The 16,455-nt window shown below is 35.9% G+C and overlaps 1 pseudogene; it reads right to left on the minus strand.

The window, feature by feature from the left end:
- Positions 1-7,268: 7,268 nt before the first annotated feature.
- Positions 7,269-7,368, minus strand: LOC138827616 (U6 spliceosomal RNA; annotated as a pseudogene).
- Between the last annotated feature and the right edge of the window lie 9,087 nt (positions 7,369-16,455).

Here is a 16,455-nt window from a genome sequence, read left to right on the forward strand (position 1 = left end):
AAGATTAGATGGCTATAGGTCTGTAGGTTCATTTCTGGGTTTTCAATTCTATTCCATTGGTCCTGAGGTCTGTTCTTATGCCAATACCAAGCTCTTTTGATTACTATGGCTTTATAGTAGAGTTTGAAATTTGGTATTGATATTCCTCCAGCAGTGTTCTTTCCGTTGAGAAGTGTTTTTGCTATTCGGGGTCTTTTATTGTTCCATATGAATTTTTGGATTGCCTCTTCTATTTCCTTGAAGAATGAGGGTGGAATTTTGATTGGTATCGCGTTGAATTTGTAGATAGCCTTGGGAAGTATTGCCATTTCACGATGTTAATCTTGCCAATCCAGGAGCATGGGAGGTTTTGCCATTTTTTAAGTTCTGTGTTGATTTCCTTTCTCAAGATTTTAAAGTTTTCATCATAGAGGTCCTTCACTTCTTTAGTTAAGTTAATTCCTAGGTATTTTATTTTTTGTGGGGCTATTACAAATGGAGTTGCATTCCTAATTTTAGCCACACTTTTCTCATTGTTGGCATACAGAAAAGCCATTGATTTTGGGGGGTTAATTTTATAACCTGCTACTTTGTCAAAGTTTTGAATCAGCTTGAGTAATTTGGGAGTGGAGTCTATGGGATTCTTTAAATACAAGATCATGTCATCTGCAAAGAGGGAGAGTTTTATTTCTTCTTTCCCTATTTGGATCCCCTTTATGTCTACATCTTGTCATATTGCTGTAGCTAGGCATTCTAATACTAGATTGAAGAGAAGTGGAGAGAGTGGACATCCTTGTCTTGTTCCTGAGTTAAGAGGAAATGGCTTTAGTTTTTCACCATTGAGTATAATGCTGGCTGTAGGTTTGTCATATACAGCCTTTATTGTATTGAGGAATGTTCCATGGATTCCTAATTTTTCCAAAACCTTCATCATAAAGTGGTGTTGGATCTTGTTGAATGCTTTTTCTGCGTCTATTGAGATAACCATGTGGTTCTTGTTCTTGCTCCTGTTGATGTGATGAATAATATTAATTGATTTGCGTATATTGAACCAGCTTTGCATCCCTGAAATGAATCCTGTTTGATCGTGTTGTATGATTTTTTGGATGAATTGTTGAAGTCGATTTGCCAAAATTTTGTTGAGAAGTTTTGCATCGATGTTCATCAAAGAAATGGGTCTATAGTATTCTTTCTTTGATGAGTCCCTGCCTGGTTTTGGGATGAGGGTTATGATGGCTTCATAGAATGTGTTCGGTAGTGAGCTTTCTTTTTCAATTTCATTGAAGAGTTGGAGGAGAATTGGTGTGAGTTCTGCTTTGAAGGCCTTGTTAAATTCCGCTGTAAAACCATCTGGTCCTGGACTTTTCTTAGCTGGGAGGTCTCTTATTGCTGTTTCTATTTCAATGCTTGATATGGGCCTGTTAAGATAGTTTAACTCATCTTGGTTTATTTTTGGCATGTCAATATTTGCTAGGAAGAGGTCCATTTCTGTCAAGTTCTCGAACTTATTAGCATAAAGTTTTGAGAAGTATTCCCTTATAATGTTCTGAATCTTGGTTGTTTCTGTGGTGATGTTTCCATTCTCATCTCTGAGTTTATTAATTTGGGTGTGTTCTCTTCTTTTTCTGATAAGATTTGCTAAGGGTCTGTCAATTTTGTTAAGTTTTTCAAAGAAACAACTCTTTGTTTTGTTGATTCTTTCTATAGTTTTTTTGGATTCTAATTCATTTAATTCTGATTTAATTTTGATTATTTCTTTCCGTCTACTGGATTGGGGTTTACCTTGCTGCTCTTTTTCAAGGAGGTTTAGATGTGTCATTCAATTGCTAGTTTCAGATCTCTCCAATTTGTTGATGTAGGAGCTCAGAGCTATAAACTTGCCTCTGAGTACTGCCTTTGCTGTGTCCCAGAGGAGCTGGTAATTTGTGTGTTCATTTTTGTTGAATAGCATGAACATTTGAATTTCCTTTCTAATCTCTTCCATGACCCACTCTTGATTCAGCAGTGTGTTGTTCAGCCTCCATGTGATACCGGACTTTCTTTGGTGGCTTTTGGTGTTGAGTTCTAATTTTATTCCCTTGTGATCAGAGAGAATGCAGGGTATAACTTCAATGTTTCTGAATTTAGACAAGTTTGCTTTGTGGCCTAGAATGTGGTCTATTTTAGAAAACGTTCCATGTGCTGCTGAGAAGAACGTGTATTCTGATGCTGCTGGGTGAAATGTTCGGTAAATGTCTGTTAAGTCTAGTTGATCTATGCAGCTGTTTAGATCTGCGGTTTCTCTGTTGAGTTTTTGCCGAGTTGATCTGTCTAGTGGGGAGAGTGGTTTGTTAAAATCCCCAACAATTAATGTCTTTGGATCTATATGGGATTTGAGGGAAAGTAGTGTTTCTTTGATAAATTTGGGTGCTCCATTGTTTGGCGAATAGATATTTAGAATTGTAATATCCTCCTGAAAGAGAGATCCTTTAATTAGTATGTAGCAACCTTCTTTATCTCTTCTCACGATTTTTAATTTGAAGTCTATTTTATCTGATATTAGGATTGCAACTCCCGCCTGTTTATGAGGGCCGTTTGCTTGGTAGATTTTGTTCCAGCCTTTAACATTGAAAATGTGTTTGTTTTTACGGGCAAGATGTGACTCCTGCAGGCAGCAGATAGAAGGGTCTTGTTTTTTAATCCAACTAGACAGTCTATGTCGCTTAATTGGAGAGTTCAGTCCGTTAACGTTAAGAGATAGGACTGAGAGGTATTTGGGAGTTCCTGCCATGTTATCTACCTTCTTGGGGGCTGTGAAATCTGGGTTCTTCCTATGGTTCTTTGATTCTCAGTTTGGGTGCAGTTGTTGGCTTTTATTGTGGTCTTGTTTGTTTTCTATGTGTAGGACATCTTTAAGAATCTTTTGTAGGGCTGGTTTGGTGGAGATGTATTGTTTCAAGTTTTCTTTGCTGTGGAAGGTTTTCATTTGGCCTTCAGTTATAAAGGAGATTTTAGCTGGGTACAGTATTCTTGGTTGATAGTTGTTTGTTTTTAGGGCATGGCATACATCATTCCAGGCTCTTCTTGCTTTGATTGTCTCTGCTGAGAAATCTGAGGTGATTCTAATTGGTTTCCCTTTATAGGTGATTACCCTTTTCTCCTTGACAGCTTTAAGGATCTTTTCCTTGTTCTGAGTTGATCCTGTGTGTATTATAATGTGACGGTGGGATGTCCTATTCTGGTCTGGTCTATTTGGGGTTCTAAAGGCTTCTTGTATCTGAATAGGCCTATCTTTTTGCATGTTTGGGAAGTTCTCTGCTAGGATCCTGTTAAACAAATTTCCTAGACCATTAACTTCTGTTTGTAGGTGCTCCTCTACACCCATTATCCTTAAGTTAGGCCTTCTGATGGTGTCTTCCAGGTGTTGGATAGATCTATCACATTTCTTGGACTTGTCTTGGATGGTTGTATGTTCTTTCTCTATAATATCTAGGCTGTCTTCAATCCCTGAGATTCGATCTTCTGCATGGTCTAACCTGCTGTCAAGACTCTCTACTTTGTTTTTAATCTCTTTTCCTTCTAATTGGTCAGCTTTGATAGCTTCAAGTTCTTTGTTGAAGCTCTGTTTTAGGTCTTGTATGAATTTCTTTACTTCCTTAATTTGGTGTTCAGTGTTTGTCCTCAAATCACTTAGTTGATTGGATATGGTTTCTTTGGACTCCCATTCCTTGTGTTGGGTTCCATTCAGCATTCCCTTTGTGGTCTCCCTGACTTCCTTCAGCTCTTTGTTAATGGATTCTATGGATGCCTTTAGTGATCTTTGTGTGTTCTCTACCTGGTCTCTCAATTCCTGTATTACTCTTTGTTTAGCTTCCTCACGTTCGTGGGATTCCTGCAGTTCTCTTTGCGTGTTTCAGCCTGCTCACGCCATTCCTCCCTTTCTCTTTGAGTATTCTCAAGTTGTTCACGCAAATCCTGTATCAGTTTTTGAGTAGCTTCCTCACGCTTATGATATTCCTGTATAAACTTCTGGGATGCCTCCTCTCTCTCCCTCTCACGCTCATACAGAGTCCTTTGTAAGTTGTCAAGCTTCTCATTTATCATGTTTGCCACCAGTGTTTGTAGAGCTATTTGGGAACTCTCCTCTGGATTGTTCATTATCTGATCTGTCCCCTGATTATCAAGATTGGGAATTGAGATACCCGGATTTGCCATTTTTCTTGTGTTTTTCTGGCTTACTCTGCCCATTTGAGATGAAGATAGTACCAGTTTTGTGCTAGAACACTATCTTAAGGCAACCATCAACCAAAGTTTGCATTTGTACAGTCAATAGTCTACAGATACAATCTAGTTCCACAGATACATCTATTCAACATCAAACAACTATATTTTAAAGGACTTTGAACCGCAGAAAAGAATTTGGAAAACCAGAAATTATTAGGATTAGGGAGAGATGTGGGTGAAAAATAGGAATAGATTGGTGTGGGGAGGCACAGGGAGAGTTAACTATGTCCTAATCACAATTCAGGAAATGGATTGGGTAGGATGCAAGTAGAGAGAGAGAGAAAAAGAAGAGAGGGATAGGGGAATGAAAAGAGACCAGAAAAAAAATAGAAACATAAAAATTAATGTTATTGTAGAGATTAAAAGACCATCTATTTAGAGAGGAATGTGAATATGTTGTGAGAAAGGGAGGGACATAGAGGAGGTGTGAAAAACTTTAAGGATGGGAAAGGGAGAAGAAAAGATCAGAAGTTCAGTAGAGCTAGACAAAAAACAAAAAGATAATTAAGAAAGAAAGAAAAAGAGAAAGAAGATAAGAAAAGAAAGGAAAACGCTCATTTACATATTCCTAAAATAAAAATTAAAAGAGGAGAAAAAACAAAAAAAAAGTTACTGGAAATCAATTATTTTTTCAGAAGAGGCAAAAATTAAAGATTAATAAAAGTTTTAAAAGAGAAAAAAAATTATATATATATATTTAAGGTAGCAAAAAACAAAAAACAAACAATAAAAAAGAAAAGAAGAAGAAAAAAAGAAAGAAAAAAAAAGGAAAAAACGAAAAAAGAAAAAAAAAAGTCCTTTGATTTTTTTTTGGGGGGGGGAGGGGTGGGAAGAATCCTGTATCTCCCTTTTGTCTGTAACCAGCCTTTTGTTGGAGTCTCTGGTCAGCTTGAGGTCCTGTGGCTTGATTGGTTTCTTAAGTCGGTTTGTTGGAAGAGGCAGAAAAATGCTCTGCTTTACCCAAGATTTTGAGATCCCCCTCCCAGGTTAGTTTTCTAGGAGGGTGATCTGCTTTGAGAATCACAAAAGAGGGGGATGAAGTGGTGAGGCTAAATTCTGGGTAGAGTTGAGGCCTTTCAACAATCAGTAGCTTTTTCCTGGGACTGTTTTGTGCAAAAAAAAAAAAAAAATCTCCCAGAGCCCAGCCTGGAGCAGTTCTCAGGGATTCTGTTTTTCAATTGATTGTTGAGGCTGCTAGAGGGAGGGGCAGCCTCTGGCTCTGGTTACCCAGTGAGGGAAGGCACTCCAATGGCTGGCGCCTGAGCTGGGTGACTTTTCCCTGGATGGAGCCGAGTCTGGCAGGTCACTTTGCCGTTAAGTTCTTGTGACCTGCTAAATGACTCGTTTTATTCCAAGGCCTGGGTTGGAGCTGGCAGCTCCTCCGAGCTTTGTTGGTATCCAAGATGGAGATCACTGGTGCTGGGGGGGGAGGGGTGGCTTTCCCTCCTCTGATCCCTAAGAAGGAGTGAGGAAGTCGGGCTTCTACTCACGCCGAGTCTTGGATCCTGGGTCGTCTCTGGTCTGCAAGCTGCAGGATGAAGATGTCCGCTCTTTGTTGGTTCTTGCTGGTGTTGAGTAGAATCTGCTCGCCCGTTGCGTCTGGCTCCTTCGTCCCGGACTCTGTGTGAGCGCTCAGGTATGGCCCCCGGCTGTGGTCTCCACTGCTTTTGACCCTGCCGCTGCCGTCGCTGCGGCGGCTGCTGGTGAGCACTCAGGTGCTTCTTTTTGCCTTGGCTTCCCCTCTCTTGTCTAACTCTCTGTCCTGTGATGGCACACTTGGTGTGATTCTCTGGCTTAGGACTGTTCACTGGAACTCTAAAATTGCTTTCTATGCGAGAGCTTGTTCAGATTCCAGCTTCTCCTCCGCCATCTTCCCCCTTCATTATTTCAAATTAAAGACCTCTTGACCCCCTTGCATCTTGCTGCTCAGAACTGAGACAGAGAAGATATGCTGGAACTCTTTCTGTTGAACCATTCTGTCAAACCAGGCATGAAGAACAACTTGGAAGAAACTGCATTTGATATTGCCAAAAGGATAAGTATATATCACTAACTCTTTTAAGTTGTGGAAGATCGTACAAATTGTTCTCCTAAGTCCTAATGGTTCGGCTAAGTTTCTTAAATTTCAAAAATGCCAGTCCATCCATTGTGTCCATACAAAATATTTTCACAATCCAAATAACAGCAATGTCTTTTTTTTTGGTCCGTCGTGGGGCTTGAACTCTGGGCCTGGGCACTCTCCCTGTGCTCTTCAGCTCAAGGCGAACTCTCTACCTCTTGAGCCACAGCTCCACTTCCAGTTTTCTTGTGCTTTATTGGAGATAAGTGCCTCACGCACTTTCCTGCCCAGGCTAGATTTGAATTCGAATCCTCAGATCTCAGCCTCCTGAGTAGCTAGGATTACAGGCGTGAACCTCCAATACCCAGCAACAGCAATAACTTACTGTAAAAATTCACAGATTCCATTTAATTCTTCCAAGTGAATTGCCTGCCTTTGATGTTAAAATGTATTCAAGAGTTTTTGTATACATCTATAATGAGTTCTACAGAATTTGTTATTTTTTAAATCAGAAATAATTTTAACTTATCTGTTGAAATGAGTAGTAGAAAAACTAAAGTATTTCTGGTGCTTGTCTGAAAAAGTATATTTTTAAAATATTCTATATTCTATGTTTGTATAATGTCAATAATCTATTTCATTCTCTCCTAGATATACTCTGAATTTGACATTGTTTTATAATATATAGGTTCATTATTGTGTCCTCTCAGATTGCATTCCATATAGAAACAGTTTAAGATTCCTTTTTTCCTAGGTCCTTATAGTATTATATTTCTTTGGGATAAAATGACAATGATGCCTAATTTCAAAAGTTTTGTAAAGGTTTTGCTATGTAAAGGCCTTTCTAAGTTGAAGACTTAATACACTGATGTCAAACTAACTTTTAATTATATGAATTATGTGGATTATTGCACTTGTAATTTTGTAATTAACTTTTCACTTTTTCATTTTTTGCATCTGAAGAAGGAAAAATATGGAATACTTCACAAGTTTTCATATCTTCCTTGTGCAAGTGCCATGTTAATCTCTGTATTGTTATAATTTGGGTATATGTGCTGCTGAAACATGTAGTATCCTCTAAATTTAAGTAGTTAATGATGCAATCTTTATACAGGCTTATGTCCTTGGGTGCCTATTTGTAACAAGGAAAACTTATTATTCCCAACAATGCTATTGATCTTATTTCCCTAAAATTCTGAGAATAGTGGGGAAAATGATATTGTTCAGTCGATTGCTCACATTTGCAAAATTTGTTTTGTTTTTTTAATTTTTTAATTTTTTAAATTTTTATTGTGAAAATATTGTACAGAAGGGTTACAATTACATGGGAAATATAATGAGTACATTTCTTATCAAGCATTGTAGCCTCCTCCTTTGTTTTCCCTTTCCATCCCTTCCCATCCTCCCCCATCCAATCCTCCCCGCTACACCCCCCTGCACCAAAGTTGTAAAGTTCATTTTTCGACATAACGACTTGTTTATCTAATTGTTGCAATATGTCCACCTCTATCCCTATTTAAACGATTTGTTTTTCCCTTTCCCCTCCACAAATTTTACCGACATCAAATACAGTGAAAGCAGGGGTGATACTGTGGGGGAGGGACATACAAAACAACAAAGAAATAATCTTATAAATGCGTTAGAAGCAATCGCATGAAAGAAAAAAAACATTTAAATACATATCTTAGGGTTCATTTCCCTTACATCACCTTATCTGACCTTTTCTGCTTGACTCAGACATATACTAGATATTGCAAATAAGGGAAACCATGGGACCTATGGTTCTTTGGGCCTGGCTTACTTCACTTAATATAATTTTTTCCAAGCCTTTCTCTTTCCTAACAAATGGGGCAATATCATTCTTTCTGATAGAGGCATAGAATTCCATTTTGTATATATACCACATTTTCTTGAGCAAATTTTTTTGTCAATGACTTTTTAAGTCTTTTTCATTTGGGATTTGACAGTACTTTCAAGTATTTATAGCTAGGTCCAAAGATGATGGTTTTTCAAGTACTTATTTATCAACTGAGTTAGATTTGTGGAGCTAATGGATTCAAAGTAAGCCTGGCATAAGAGCTACTTCTAAACTTCTGCAACTGAAATATTCCAAAATGAGGTGTTACTGGCACAAATGTCTACCTGACCTTTTATCCTTCTTCCATGTATGAACGGACCAACTAGAATATCTTACCCTGACAGCATATATTGCCTTACTGGAACAAACGTAATCTTAGTTACTAGGGATCATAGAGAGATGAACAGTTCAGACAGAACTGTTCAGACTAGAAGGTATTTTGTCAAATTTTAATTCTTAGTTATACCTACCATTTCAAAAGTAGCTAATGCCAAGAAAAGGTGAAAAATTGTTCATATGCATGATTACCTAATGTCTTGGCATGTATACCATCCAACCATGGAGGAACTTACAATACTGCCTTTCTAACACCGAGTATTTTCATAGTTGCAGGAGAAGTCCATATGTTTTCCTCGTTATCAGGTCTTAAATTGGTAATGTTTTAATCACAATGTTTCCTCTTGCCTTCAGGCTATAAATCTACAAATGGTAAAGCTTTAGGTATAACTCTGTCAAACACTAAAGTAGAGATAATGGAATAATACTTTAAAACACCGTTGCCCTTGATACCCTAACCACAACAGAACAATGCAAAACATGTGCCTTTTTATTATATTATATATAGTTATATATTTTACATTTATATGTACTGATTATATATTTCACACAGTGAAACATACTAGAATTAGTTGATAATTTATTTATTCCAATAAATAGAATTGGAATATAAATAATTAGGTTTAGAATATATATTAGAATATAAAAAGTATCAGTGCAATGTCTTCGGTATAAACTTGTGATACCTTCTAAGTGTTCTTGGTCTTCTGAATTCACATGGCAAAAAGCAATGTTGTTTTCCTCTAATCTATAAGGGATTTTACTCTACTGCTCTGTTTATTGTTTTAACTTGCTGGTCCCAAACTGTTTTTCTCCATATTTCTGAAGCATTCCTACTGATTATGCCCAAATATGATGTCTAAAAAATATTATTTTTCTGCAAGACTCATGGGTCCTAGGATCCCAGGTCCCAGTTATCTGCATCATGAGATAACAGAGGCAAGACTTCTCACCTAGGCCCATGCAACATGCCAACAGAAACTAATTGAAGACCCATCTCAATTTCTCATTTCCTATATTTCAGGGCCCCAATTCCTTGAGATGCAGGAATTTGCAGTAAGCAATTGTGAAATGCAAGGCAACTTAAAATGAAGGATGAGATCACCAAATCTGAGAGAAAGTACTGTAATTCAAACTTTCAATTTACAGATGACTAGCACATATCAGTGAACAAGATCACAAAGTGTCATAAACTATTTTTAATACCCCTCCCCTAATAATTAATGAAAGATTTCAGTCCAGCATAAGTGGGCCAAAAAAATAGTTCCTGGAAGGAAAGATCCTAAATTGGTCTACCAAGTCCTGGAAAACTTGACATAGAGATCAAATTTAATTCAGAAAAACATTAATTGAGAAGATTCTTAGTGCTTCAAAACACTGGTAATTCAGTACAACTTGGTTCTGTGGTATAAAAATGTTGTCACTTTCAAACCAATGATAACCTATATTTAAGGAAAGTGTATTCCTTTTCAAATAAACTTTTTAAAATCCCATTTGCCAAAATAACTTTTGACAAATAGATGAAACTTAGTGACATTACAAGTTTTTCAAGTGTAGGGAACAGGTTACAATAGAGTTGATTTATTTTCCCAGCACTAATGTCAAACAGGTTCACCCATTCATTAAAGCATAGAAATAGTACCACCCACCATTTGTGTTGCTCAGTAGGTGCCTTCCAGAAATGTGTTAAAGAGATCAGCTTTCCATATTTCAAACCCAAACATTAGCTAATAAAGTTAATTTCATCACTTAATAAGGTAGTTTTTAAAAAGTCACAAATAGTTGCCTTATCATATGTTGTTTTATGTTTTCCCTATCTGTATAACATAGTAAGAAATATGACTTAAATCTTGAATATTGGTACTCCTCAGACATATGTCATAAAATCCATCTTCTATTTCTATCACATTCCTCTATAGTAGTAAATTTTAATTTTCTTCTTTTTCCAAAACTTATAATTAGTAGAAAATATTATCCCATGTAAAATAAAATAATCACAAACCATTGTACAAAGCCATTTATAAAAATTGGTAGTTAGGAATACATTCTAAGCCATTATTAAACTTTCTTATTGACTAAAGATTAATCTTCCAAATGGATGAGAATAAAATCATGTCTAGGTGTTTCATGTCTCCAGTCTTCCAAATTGTTACTGCAGATGTATAAATTATGGAAATATAAGCTGACATCAATTCAAGTATATGCAGGTTTGAAACTCCATGGAATGTATATAAACCTTTCAAAGTATTAACAGTTTAACAGAATGACTATCAGGAAGTTTAAACCAGAGAGGAATAATAGTCAAGACATAGAATGAATGAAAAATGGAACAAGAGGCAAGTACAGCTAGACTATTAAATGTACACAAATGACAAAGGAAGTGGTAAATCTGAAATAATTCTTGCAAAAGGGGTTGGTTGACAATGATAGAAGGAGTCACTCTGATCCAGGAGTATTGGACAATTAGATGGGTATATTTAATTGTAACACACTTGCACAACCTTTTGAAATTCAGTTAAAAAACACAACAAAAACAAAAACACACAAAAATCACAACTAAACAGCAATCTCTAGAAAGTATGAATATGGCCTCTCAAAATTTTAAGCAGTTAATGAAGAACAGTTTTGGGAAAAGCAAACAAAACTGTTCAAAGAGGGAAGTTTGGGGTAGAGGAGAATTTTGAACAGGTTTAAATAGATTGTCTAAGGTTATAAATCACCTACACCTGCTGAAAATATTATCTTTCTTCTGTGAGTTCTCTTTGTCTGAACTGGATACTCCAGTCCTGAGACACACTTGATAGCTTGTGAAGATAGCATGGAAGAAACAAGATCAAGAACCCATTACTCCACTGGAGAGAAAACAATCCTCTGTTTTCTCCAATCTCACTTCACTACTCTTTCTTCATACTTTTAAGTCAATTAATTTTGAATTATGTATTTCCTTCTTTGTTCTGGCAAAGTAATTGGTCAAAGTAATTCACTACATATTATTTACCATTTTTTTCTATCATGCTGTTTACATGTCCAAGCGAGTCCATTAAACTTCCCTCTTGCATATGGTTGCCATGAAACAACATCTATGTTAATGAGGACAAATCTAATATAAAATTTTGTCTCCAGGAAACAAGCCCAAGAAAGTGTGATCACAAATATTTGGCTATACTTTTTTTCTGTTTGCTTTTACCTTGAAAGTCTTCTGTCTAAAGTGCCCAGAAAAGTAAGTGCTCCATTCCTTTTTGGTTCAATCAATTCTAATCTCAAAGATATATTTTGCTAACAAGATGCTTAGAGGAAACCGAGAAATACTGCACTTTTATCTTCTCTCTTAAGACTTTCTTTAGATACCATATCAGGAACAGGGAAGTTATTCTTTGCAAAATTACTTCAATAGATTATATTTCTCTTGGTTTTGCATTTGCTCAACAAGATGTATGGAGGAGAATAGAATTAAATCACCCATACCTTGGAAGAAAGTGTCTGTTACAAAAGGACAATGCTTCTATGTCCTACTTCTATGTCCTTCTCTTAGCTCTTGCCTGATTTCCAATTAATCACAGCTTATGGCTTCAAGTGTAGCGAAGCTGAAGGACTATACAGTCTCCGCCACTGCTGTATCTTCATGATTTCTCTTTTTAAACTCTTTTATGTTGCCTCATTTCAATGTGGAATTTTTTTCATGTCTTCATTAAATCTATTCTGCATAGTAGTGAGCCAAATAGGCTCCGTAAAATCACTTTAGGTAGCAAAAATATTAACAAAATGTATACTGAAAAGTTTTGGCCTCCCTCCACTGCTGAAGCCAATACGCTTATCTAGGGCTTCTAGTTAAGCTTCCATTTACTCATTTCTTTTCTGAACCCAAAATTTTTGGCGTACATAATAAGAGAAATCTTCACTATATTACGTTTTTAAGGATATTATGTTTTGTGAGCCACTTAGAAATTAGGAAATAGAAAGGTTTGGAAAAAATTATATTAAGTGAAGTAAGCCAGGCCCAAAGAAACATAGGTCCCATGGTTTCCCTTATTTGCAATATCTAGTATAGGTATGAGTCAAGCGGAAAAGGTCAGATAATGTGATGTTAGGAAAATGAACCCTTAAATATGTATTTTAATGTTTTCGTTTCTTTCATGCATGTGTTTCTAACGCATTTATAAGATTATTTCTTTGTTGCTGTGTATGTCCCTCCCCCACAGTGTAACCCCCGCTTTCACTATATTTGATGTCAGTATAACATGTGGAGGAGATGGGGACAAACAAGTCGTTTAAGGATTCAGGTGGACCTGTTGCAACAATGAGAAGTACAAAATGTCATGTCAAAACCAGCTTTACAATGTCGGTGTGGGGGGGGTAGGGGGGTATGATTGGGTGGGGGGGAGGGGGGAGGGGAGGGGGGAGGCTGGGAAGGGAGGTGAAGGGTAAACAAAGGAGGAGGCTGCAATGCTTGGTAAGAAATGTATGCATTATCCTGCCCATGTAATTGTAACCCCTCTGTACAGTATGTTCTCAAATAAAATAAAAAAAATAAAAGAAATGTGAAATCATTGGTTTGAAGTATCCAGTTAGATTGTTTTTCTCAGTTTCACTGCTTCACAGGCAAAGACATTGTGGAAAGTGTTACAAACACAAAAGTGTAAATCCAATACCTTCTTTCATTGTGGAGATCACTTTCTCCCTAAATATTTTGACCCAAATTATCTTTTTCAGAGAATGACTGGTAATTAAAGGTTAATTCACAAATTTTGAAGTCTTTTTTTAAAGAAATTTGAATTTAAATTCCACTACAACCTTGTTTCACACAGTGAGAGTATATTTCGTGGATAAGGACAATTCTCAAGGGAACCTACAGGATTTACAGCAAGGTTTCTGAGGTTTGTTTGTTTCGTGTTGTTTAATGTGAAAAAGAGCTATCTTTAGCCACATTGCTCCCACTCTACTAAGTTACCATGGATTTCTTTGCATGAAAGCCTACATAGGGAAACCGATTTTTTTCATTTGTGGTTGTTGTTTTTGATGTACTATGTGATTTCTGTTTTCTTTGGGTTTTCCCCTATGGTTTATCCCTGCTGTATTTGACTTTGTATTGTGTATACATTTACCATAATTAGGAAAGGGAAGAGGAACAACAAAATGGTGAGACAAAGGACAAAGTAAAAACCAATGCAATAGCAATACTCACAAGACAATATGTTGGAAATGTGCATTAAAACTTGGGAGGTATGAAGGGGTGAAGGAAAACTGTGAGAAAAATGAGGAATGGTAAAAAGTTTGAAAAGTTATGTATTCACTACCTTACAATTACTGTAACCCCACTGTACATCACTTTTACAATAAGATTAAATAATGAGCTGCATAAAAAATATAATTTCACTGTATTGATATAGTAAATATTATTCTTTATGTAGAAACTTTTTATAAAGCAATACTTTTTGGCATCTAATTTGAATTAATTACCCCTTCTTTATCAGAGGGTCATCAACTTGAATTTTATCCTCTAGACAATATTTTCACAATGAATTTGCCAATATTTTGAAAAAAGAATAAATTTAGTACTTTTTTATACTAAAACCGAAAACAGTTTAATTCTATGGAAACACATAACTTTTAAAAGTAAATAAGTTGTTAAGAGGACCGAGTATATGTTCATATGACTAATAACTACTCATTTTTAAATTCTCAACATTCCATACCTGAGAGATTCAAAACAGTACCTGTTTTCATGTTATGAAATTCTGCAATAGATGCACTTTCCAATGGGCTGTTATAGATTGAGAAGTCAACAGAAAAATAGCCATATTCTGGTACAGGATAAAACTATGAAACATCTGTAATAATTAATTCTTCAAGAGTAACAATTTTTATCAGAGTAAGCTATTATTTCTATGACCATCAATCCCAAGATTTATGCCATAAAGTCATCCTATCCCAACAGTTTCCAATTTGTAAGGTGCACCTTAAAGTTACTTAATTCACATCATGAATAGCTTATCTCTATTGTGAAAAAATACTCTACCTCTGCTAATGTGATGCCCTCCTTGTTCTGGAAAGAAGACCACAACAAACTGAGTTGCATCATTTTTCCCCCAGTGGTATTCTTGAGAATAGAACTTGCAAATATTATGTATATTTATACTTTTAAAACTATCATAAATATTCAGGATGCTAAGATCAGAAAATTATGGAACAAAGCCCACCCAGGCAGGAATGTTTCTTAGAATCTTATCTTCAATACTTCTCAGAAAAAAACAGGCACAAGTGCCACTGAGGTTGAAGTGGTGGGGAACAAGCCTTGAGCATAACCAGGCTCAGAGAGTGTCCAGGCCCAGAGTTCAAGCTCTAGGACAAACCAATAAAACAAAAACAAAAATGAAAACAAACCCCAAACCTAGCATTTTTCTCAATGTATAGAGAGGCACATAATTAAGGAAATTGCTTACTGTGTTTCATATAGGTAGAAGAAAGAAGATGTCACACAATTACTCTCTTCATACCATATTATACCAAACCCTCAAAACATTGCTCTTTTTCTAAATTTGTAAATTAATGTCATCCATTTGTTGGCAACTCTGTCTAGATTATTCACATTATCATGTTGTACATGAAATGTTGGGAATTATCTATTAACTAAGTTCTAATTATAACTCTCTTGAATGTATATTCTAGGAAAATAGAATACCAGAATCATTTAAATTAAACCCTCTACTTAAAAATAATTTTGTAGAATCTTATAGACTATTAAATTACAAACAAAACCAAAATATTTATTTAAAATCTAAATTCTAATTTAGCAAGGTCTACAAAGTCCTACATTAGACAATCTTTGCTTTTTCTCCAGGCTTAAGCTTTTGTAATCCTTCATCATTCTGTTGGAATCCAACAGAATGATGCTGGATTACTTACTTTTGCAAATTTTTAGATAGAAATCATGAGCCATTTTGCATCTGGGAATGTTCTATAATGAAGAGAGCATTTAAAACACAAGTCAGGATTACGTATGAGTTGCATTTCAATAGGAAACTTGACTTCTTAAAACCTAGTGACAAAATTAGCCCAATCTTCCAACTGTGTATTCCTTTCTAATTGTTTGGATTGTTTTATTGAGATGAAATTATACTACCTGATCCAGGGAAGGTATCACTATGTAATTCTACTCTCTAATCTCCTGTCTTAGTCAGAGTGCTAGAATTCCAGGCTTGTATCACATTGCCTTGCCATAGTTTGTTGGTTTATTTAATCTAGAAACAGACTAGCAATTTTGAACTCCTCTTATGATCTTATCCACTAGACTGACTGCTCAGACTGTTTATGTACTATTTTCAAAGATGTTCTAGCATTTGACAAGGATATGAACATTTTCAGATGCACCTGCAGGGGTCTCTGATTCCTTCCTCCATGGACTCGATCCTGTTAATAATGATTACTTGACTCTCTTACTATCTCCGGTCCCTACCTATGTAGTATTCTCAACTTTTTTGAAGAAATTTCACTTGTGGGCTTTCTAATATTACAAATTGTCACTTGATTCTAGTCTTACTCAGAACATATTTTCTATTGTTTTCTAACTTTTCTACATATTCTGAGAGTTGTTTCATTTGTGTATTTGTGAGTGCACATATAAGTGCCTCTGTGTGTATGTGTATGTTTGTATGTATGTATGTATGCAAAATCCTCAAGCTCTTATTCTTCAGCAATTTGCTCATGATTGGTATTCCATCTTTTGGCTGTTTAATTATACATAGTGTCACAAAGCCTGTTCTTCCCAGGCTGGATGCAAACTGAACTTCCCAGACTCATTTACATTTTTAGATTTTATTTTTCCAGGAGTATCAACTTTTACACTACAAACATTTTTGTGAGTGTAAAGTCTAACCTGTAGCCCAGATTTTTAACTCAAGAATTCATATAAAGATAGATGAACATACACATTACATATCCTGGGTGTATACTGTTAGAAATG

This window comes from Dipodomys merriami, unplaced genomic scaffold, assembly GCF_024711535.1.
Source record: "Dipodomys merriami isolate MVZ:Mamm:240054 unplaced genomic scaffold, mDipMer1.0.p SCAF_1580, whole genome shotgun sequence".
Classification (NCBI taxonomy): domain Eukaryota; kingdom Metazoa; phylum Chordata; class Mammalia; order Rodentia; family Heteromyidae; genus Dipodomys; species Dipodomys merriami.